General features: G+C 47.1%; 1 pseudogene; it reads left to right on the plus strand.

Moving 5' to 3' along the window:
* Positions 1–969: 969 nt before the first annotated feature.
* LOC101678123 lies at positions 970–1,576 on the plus strand (annotated as a pseudogene).
* Positions 1,577–8,893: the final 7,317 nt, after the last annotated feature.

Genomic DNA, 8,893 nt, shown 5'->3' on the forward strand with positions numbered 1-8,893 from the left:
AGCTGACCTTTGCTCTAGATTTAGAAGAGAGGAACGGTGACCTGTTTCTCCCACGTGGAAGCAAACAGCAGAGCGTATTTTATGCCCAGGTGTTTGCCATATAGCTTGATACAAAACCATGTCCTGGAAAACTATAAGCCAATCTAATTTATAGAAATAAACTGAGTGAGAATCATTATTTTTTATTGGTACCACTTAATGTGAAGAAAATGCACATTTTCCAAAAATATGGAAAAAACGTTCCATTTGCCTTATTGGGTCCAAATGTTAGGTTTAAATTATTTTACTATGCAAACTTTCTTTCATATCTTGGCAGTAGTGATTTCCATTTTTATTCCTTTGGTATCCATAATCTTATGAGAATCAAAAACATATGCTTTGAGATCACTGGACAGCTCCTCCTCCCACATTTTAAAAATGCACAAGGAAGGTTATTGCTCTGGTAGCAAAAATAACAGGAACGCTATGGGAGAAAATGATGAGGACAACGAGGCTGAATGGGAAGGAGGTTCAAAAGGTGCATTCTGGTTTTCATGCTTTTGATTTGCAAGTCATTAAGCTGGAAGAGCCCCTACCTCCTGCTGACTGCCACTAGGAATGTGATTTTTTCTTCTCTAATAGAGGATTGCTTATTCAGTGCTCCAGGTTTGCAATATTGGAGGAGAAGAGGGGATCTGGCTTTTCCAGTGCTTCTTGAGATGGGGTGCTTGTCACCCCCCGGGGAGTCGGCCCAGAGTGGCTGGACTTCTGGCCTCCCTTTGTCTTTGCAGGGGGAGGGTGTGTTTGGCAGGGAGGCAAAAGCATCTTAAAAGTTTCAGTCTCAGGAATTTCAGGCTGACAGAGAAGTCAGGGGAGAGGGGAGTGCTTTGTGAGCACTCCTGAACAAAAAGATTATTAGGATAAAACAATAGAGGAGAGTCAGATAGTGAAATGTGATGAAAGGCTCTTTGGCGGCTGACACTGAGAGCGATGGGCATCTCCGGGGACCGCTGGTGGAGGTGCTTCGAGGCCAAGGGCAAGAGAAATCCCTACCACAAGAAGCACAAGTATGGGCTGGGACGCCCCGCTGCCGATGCTAAGCTTGGCGTACTCACAGTCCACGCTCGGGGAGGCAGTTAAGAAAGTACCAGGCCTTGAGGCTGGACATGGGGAACGTCTCCTGGGATTCCAAGTGTCCTACACACAAAACAAGGATTGTTGACCTCTGCCGTGCATCCAGCAATGAGCTGGTCGGCCCCAACGCCCCGGTTCAGAACTGGATTGTGCTTATTGACAGCGCCCTGTACCCACAGTGGAGCGAGCCCCGTGACACCGCAAGAAGGGGGGGCCAAGCTGACTCCCGAGGAGGAAGAGATTTTAAACACAAAACGATCAAAGAAAATTCAGAAGAAATATGATGAAAGGAAAAAAGAATGCCAAAATCAGCAGTCTTCTGGAGGCACGGTTCCAGCACGGCAAGCTTCTGGCATGCCTGGCTTCCAGGCCAGGCCAGTGTGGCCAAGCACATGGCTACGTGCTAGAGGGCAAGGAGCTAGAGTTCCATCCGAGGAAAATCAAAGTCCGGAAAGGCCAATAAATCTTCCTCTCTTCCAACTTTGGTCATGTAAAGAAGGTGTTTATTGTTAAAAAATAAAATGTGCTGAAAGGAAGGTGGGAAGGGTGTCAGAGGAGACTGGAAGAGCCATGAGGGGCTCAGCGTCCCTCAGGTGGGAAGGGTGTCAGAGGAGAGTGGAAGAGCCATGAGGGGCTCAGCGTCCCTCAGGTGGGAAGGGTGTCAAAGGAGAGTGGAAGAGCCATGAGGGGCTCAGCGTCCCTCAGGTGGGAAGGGTGTCAGAGGAGAGTGGAAGAGCCATGAGGGGCTCAGCGTCCCTCAGGTGGGAAGGGTGTCAGAGGAGAGTGGAAGAGCCATGAGGGGCTCAGCGTCCCTCAGGTGGGAAGGGTGTCAGAGGAGAGTGGAAGAGCCATGAGGGGCTCAGCGTCCCTCAGGTGGGAAGGGTGTCAGAGGAGAGTGGAAGAGCCATGAGGGGCTCAGCGTCCCTCGGGGTAAGAGGTCAAGGGCCTTGGTGGCCTTGCCCCATGAACCGGGTCATCGCCCAGACCTGGCGTGCTACGCGGTGCTCACTGGCTGCTCAGTCAGCCAGGACTCATGTTCCCAGAAATCCGCCATGTAGTGACATGACTCTCTGCCTCCTCCTCTGTATTTGCCATGTTTGTCCTCCCTGGGACTCCGGCCTCGCTCAGTACACACAGCTGTATACTCCAAGTTTTGTCTGTCCCTGAATCCATGATTAGTGAACACATGTTTTAATTCACAGATCATTCTCACATATCTGTAGCTCACTTGCTACTTTTTATCCTCAATGACATTCAAAAAACTCACTCTTTCAAATTGATACAAGCATCTTTTTCTCTCTGAAACCCTACCTGATGTCCCAAAGCCGATCTATTTTGTTTCTCTTTTGAGGCCCCCTGTACCTGGGGAGGGGGCCCAATAATTATTGCTCTCATTCTTCTGTGTCATGCTTTTCTTTCTACAGGTCTGGGAATTCTACATGCAAACTCCTTGAGGGCAGGAACTGCCTTTAATTACCCTGCCTTTCCACACATTTCAGCACATAATGGGGGCTGAGGAAATGTTTTTGAATGGATGACTGAATGAATGGCGTTCATTCCTCTAAGCCCTGATTAGTTGCAAGGATGAGTAAAAAATGTACTTCATTCACAAATGGACAAATGTAATTACAGTGGAAGTACTATACTTTTTTTTTTCATATTATACTATTAATTAGTTTTGGCATTCTGAGAGTGACGGGGAGTGCTTACAACCGTATGGCTAATCACCAAGTGGAGTCATGCAAACCCCTTTCCATGAGAACTCCCTGACCCGCTTTCCACACTTCCCTTGACTTTCTGACTTTGACTGTGGGTGTTAATCAGGTATTTGAATGATCGTGGCATGATCATTAGATCATTTATCTCTGGAAATCGATACTGACTCTGCCGAACAAGACTTTAAAAAATGCTGAGGGGAGGCGCCCTTCGCCTTGGGATACAGTGTCTCGTTTGTTTGGGTGGGGAAGGCATTTAATGATCATAATACAGGAAGCAGGCTTGTGGCCACCTGTGCAGACCCGATGGAAGAAAGGGTCCCACCAGGAATGCATTTCACTGCATCAGGACTTCAGTCTCTGAGGACACCCCCTTGCATCTCCCAATAACTCAGTCTCCAAAGGCAAGTCAGATTGTCTCTCATTCTTGGGTGGCTTCTTCTCCAGGGCCAAGTCCTGCTTTTAACCTTATGAGGCTTAAAGGTAAAGTGGACTTGTGCTCAGTAGACATGAGAGGAACATGTTAGTAATCAGCCAGACTGGAAAATTGTTAAGTGCAGAGAGCTGGGAACTGAGGGAATTCCGTGTTGTTCTGGCCCCACCCACTTCCCTGTCACTAGCCCCACCCACTCCCTATTATTAGCCTCAGGCGAGTTACTTAACTTCCCGGAGCCTCACTCCTTTTGCCACTTGGGAATCAAAATAGCATTTTTGCTCATCTTCCAGAATTGTTATGGAGATTGAATGAAACAAAGACTGGGCACTTACGATAAGTAAAATACCAGTCTGTTTGGCTTCTTGTTGTATCCCTAGGGCCTCACCGGGATCCTGGGACATAGAAGGAGCTGATCCTTGGAGAAGCTGATGGCCCCTTGAGGGACAGAAGAGCATCAGAGTGTGTATCACTCCAGTCGGTCTGGTTCAAATCCTAGCTCCACCTCTTTCGAGCTATGTAGACCTTGAGCAAGTCACTTAAATTGTTTGTGACTCAGTTACCCTTCCTGAGGACACTAATAACTTCTGCCTCACAGGATGGTTTGAGATTGAAAGGAGGTCATGTTTTTAAAGCTCTTGGGGGCAGTTCCTGAAACATATAACCTTTAATAAACACGAGCTACTTTATCCCACCTGCTAGAGGCCACTGTTTACTCATAGACGTAGAATAATATTTCTGTGTAAGATGTTTTGGTAGCTTTTATTGAAGCTGTTTGGGTATCTTTGGTAGTAAATGGGCTTATGTGACTTTGTCAGTGGTTGTCCCAACACCCACTACTGGTCCCTCTCGCAGACGTCTTGCTCTCTTTCTTACCTAAGAAATCAAGAGATACACCTTGAAGTTAATTCTTGCTTTCCCTTTGAGTCTTCTAAAGTTACATCCTTCTCTTTTTATAAACTTTTAAATTTTGGAATAATTTTACATTTCCAGGAAAGTTGCCAGCATAGGGTAGAACATTCTTGTATAGCCTTCACCGTGTCTCCTCTAATATGAGCATCTCATATAACCATGGGACTCTTGTCAAAACTAAGAAATTAACATTATACATCATGTTAGATAAACTGCAGGCTTGTTTTCTGGATCACCAGTTTTCCCACTCATGTCCTTTTTCTCTTCCAGGGTTGGACACAGTTGTCCTGTGTTGGGACTGTTTCTCAGTCTTCCTTTGTTTCTTGTGACCTTGACGATTTTGAGGAGTACTGGTCAAACACTTTGTAGACTGTTCCTCACCTTAGGTTAACCCACTGTTTCCCCCAGGATTAGATTGGGACTACAGGTTTTGGGAGAAACACCACAGCAATGAAATATCGAACCTACACTTTAATGAGAAATCTCTGTCTTCGCTGTCTGTCCCCTCTCCTTAATTTCTTTTCTTCTCTTTGTAATTATCACCCTCCCTCCGCCCCCCAAAATGGACTTGTGGTCTGAGGAAACCAAAGGGCAAGAACCAAGTTGGGCTTTGGAGGGCAGTTAGAATTTGGAAGTGATAAGGCATTTTGCTTGCCTGAGTCGCCATCATGCTGGACAGGCTACAGCCCTCCCCGGGGATATAACCTCCCTTACTCTGGCTCACTCCCCCATTTTGTGGGAATTTGGGAGAGGTTTTGTATTGACACATGACACACATTGAGTTTTATCTTCATTTCAAGATGCAGGTGCTAGCATTTCAGGGAATCCGTGCAGGTGTCCTGCTCCTCAGAATGCCCACGCCTTCCCCGTGCACGCTCAGACTGTGTCCTCTATAACCCAGCTCTGGTGCCACCCCTGCCTCTCCAAAGCCAGGCTGGAGTTCAGGATGGGAAGCCAGGTAGATGTACAGACACAGTGGAAGACACATGTGGTGAGAGATTCTAGAAGATGGCTCAGCACCCGGGCTAACGGTCAGGACTCAGGTTTGGTGCCCACACTTCATTTCTGGTTTTCGGTGCCAGAAGAATTAGGCTGGTGCTCGATGAACCTCAACCCCACTCTCAGGTCATGTATCATACATCACTGCTGTCCTTCCTGGCCCTATTAGATGCTCTAAGGTCAAGAAGGAAGAAAAGAGGGAGAGGACTTGACTGCCCATAAATCTTTGAAATGCAGGAGCTTTCAGGTTGGCATTTCCATATTTAAAATTTAGGACAGCAAGAGGATTTGGTTTCTAGTCCCAGATCTTCCTCTCCTGGAACCTGCATTTACCCAGGGCTGCAGAGGGAGGGGGGATGGGGCTACACCTGCAGTCCCCAAATGACTGGGGACAGCAAGGTCGACAAGGGTGCTACCCTGGGCTCTACCATAGCTGCAATCTCACAGTGTCTTCTCCCAGCATGCCCCTCCCCCCTCCCATTGCCCCTGCTAGAGCTCACATGTTCCGAGCCCAGGATTGTGGAAACCCCAGCTTGGTTGCAGCCAGTGGCCCCTCTCTTCCTAGGGCTCACACCTGTATCCATGATCCATGATGTCCGAGCATCAGTATATGAGACAGACAGCATCTAAGTCTTTCATTCTCAGACCCTCTCCCAAGAGCAGGTCCTTGGTGTAAGCGGCAAGAAAAAAAAAGGAAGGGAAAATCTGAGAGCCAAAAGTTACCAAGCCTCCAAAGAACTACCATTGCCACAAAATAGAAACCCTTCGGAGCTCAGGCTTTGGCAGGTTCCTGTCCCTTCCATCCCAGTTCTAGGCTTCTGTGAGCTGTTTTCCCACCCCAGGGCTGCTTCCTAACTGGGAAGGAGAGGCCTTTGAAATAGATGATTCCCGAATACACTGTATAAGAACTGATGAATCATTCAATCTTAATACAAAATGCTTTTTGAGGAAGACAGTATTCGTAAAATAATTTAAGCCTCGTCCTTAAAACTCTAAATAGAAATACTGCAGCTAATGGTTATTAATCTTCTGAAATCACATCTCTTAATTTTGAGGGTAGTTGAAACACGGCCGGGGGGAGACCCACAGAGTTGGCAAAGTTCAAACTGAATATTTAATTTTCACACAATTTAGGCCAAAGCGCTGTGCAATTTGTAAGCTTGTGAAGGTTAAAATTCGTCAGACCACATGTTTTCTTGAGTTGCAAAATCATGACTGGGGGCTTAACGCAGGACGTCTTCAGGAGCAAGTATTTGTTGGGGGAAAAGCCTTGTTTTAAACATAAGAAAGAAAGTGAAACTGATATTCTTCATGCTTTTCTTTGAGCTTCAGCCTGGTCTGGCTTTCATTTAAACCAAATATTACTGCCGCTTTGCCTCTACTGTGGCAGGACAAATCAGAAAGGGCCCAAGAAGAATCCATAACTGCAAGCATTCGGAGCTGCTTGATGTGGATTCAGGCAGAACGTACTGGAGAACATCCCCAAATTATGTGTTCCGTGTTCAAAGAAACCACAGTTTCTGTTGCTCCCCCCAGCCCCCGTTTCACCAAAGGCAGCATACTATGGGAGGAGAATGGATTTGGGGGGGGGGGGTCAGTGTCTGAGGTTCAAGTCTGGGCTCCTTTGCTTGCTAACTGTGAGATCCTGGATAAGTTTCTTGCTTTCTAAGTCTCCGTTTCCTTGTTTGAAAATGGCCAATTATTCCCACCTTTCAAAGTCATCGTGAGTAGTGATGACAGTTTCCACCAGGAAGCCTCCAGTACAGCGCTGGAAGGCATGTCTTAGGCGTCCATTTGATTTCTGCACTGTAGAAGGATGCTTTTTCATTGTTCGTGCGTTGTTTGGGCTATGACGAAACAGAAGAATCTTCTAGAGTTTGTCATGGAGAATGAGCCCTTGTCCATTTCACTGGCTTAGTCCCACCAGTGATGACTGAAGGGCGCTGAGAAATTTTATGGACAGGTTGCCTTTCATCCTACCGCTCAGAATGCAGGGAGCGGGGACTGACTCGGGTTGCAGCCTGGTCTGATGCCCTGCAGGACAGGTTGTAGGGAGCACAGTACTCTGGGTCCACTCAGAGGGTTTCATCCTCTTATGCTGCACTTGCCCCTCTAAATGCCTGGTGGGATCTCTGCCTTCTGTGGTTCTGAGGCTTGATGCTCTACATCAAGCCTTGGGACTGGCTCCAGAAGTGGGACTCCATGATCGGGTTTCCACTTAACTTACACTGCCCGCTACTGACCAGCAGCTCCCTGGCCTCACTGAGATGCCCAGTCCACCAGCCCTGATATGTTCTCACTCATCCCGCCTTCCTCATGGCCCCAGGCGCCTCCCGACCAAGCTCTGGTTTCTTGATCAGCACCATATCCACGCCCTTGCCACGTTCTTACGTCCGTCGCCCCTTTTCCTCCATACCATGCCCTTTAGATCTAGTTGAATCTACTTAGGTTTTCATTGACTCATACCTGAGGTTCTGGATTCTGTTGGGGAAAAAAGATCCCACCCTAACTCTGCTGCTGGGACTCTCCTTAAATCAGTGACTACAGATCTCAAATTTCATACCTTAACACTCACCTCCAAAAGTCTTCAAAAGAGCCTTACTTCACTCTGATGAACTTGTCTCATGTTGCTCCTGTATGAAGCCCAACCCTTCTCCTGCGCTCAGGGGAAGCCACTGTACAACTGGGTAAATGACATGTTGTCTTCAGGAATGGAGGGATTAAAATAGAGTCTCACTCTGCACTTCAGCCCAAATTGAAGTAGCTCTGGTCCTCACCCTCTTTCCAAAGTTTGCCAACCAGCAATCACATCATGTTGATTTTTCTCAGCAATAACATGCGGTGACATCTGCCACCACATTCCCTTCTCTTTCCACACTGCCACTTCTCTTCCCTCCTTGTGTGTCACCTTCAGAACCACTGGAGAAGGCTCATGGCTGCCCGCACTGTTGGTGACCGTTGTGAGGACACCAGTGTCTATTTCAGAGATGACCTTGCTGTAGTCTCTTAGAGCCATCATCTCTGGGGTTTAGAGCACTTCTGTTCCTAACAGCAGTGGGAAGGACCTCCTCTGTGTCTCTGAAATCTGGTGATAGAAGTTGTTGTCCATTCTGCCTATTTCTGGGTCCCTCCTATTACTAAATACAGTGTCCTCCCCCTTAAAGCTCTAGGAGCTTTCATGCCTCCTTCCCGAAAAGTGCAAGCCTGGGATTAATTAGTTTTTTGTACTGTTTTGTGAAAACAGAAAATCAGAGGGCGCTTTGCCAGATATAATATCCACTCCCCCCAGTGATGGACGATGAAAGTCTGGTGACCTGGTGAAATGTAGATTGTTCCTCTGAGTCTCATCGTTTTGAGGGCGTTGCACATTAGAAGCACAGCCCCTGATACTCCCAGTGAGAGGACTGAGGCTCAGTTCCTCATTCATTAAAAGGTTGGGCTAGAGGATTTTTAAGGGTAATTCTAGCTCTGCAATTTTAATTTTAATAAACATCTTGAATGATACCATGCATAACAATACTTTTACAACTGTTTTAGGTCCCTGAATAGAAAATTCTAGGGAAGTACGCCCTGAGGTCCCCGAATTTGAGTCTTCAGTGGCCCATCAATTTCCTGATACAAAAGCCAACTTATTAATAATCATAATGTCTGGGGCACCTGGGTGGCTCAGTCAGTTAAGTGCCTGTCTTTGGCTCAGGTCATGAGCCCAGGGTCCTGGGAC

This window comes from Mustela putorius, unplaced genomic scaffold (genome assembly GCF_011764305.1).
Source record: "Mustela putorius furo isolate JIRA1106 unplaced genomic scaffold, ASM1176430v1.1 tig00537284_pilon_pilon_pilon, whole genome shotgun sequence".
NCBI lineage: Eukaryota > Metazoa > Chordata > Mammalia > Carnivora > Mustelidae > Mustela > Mustela putorius.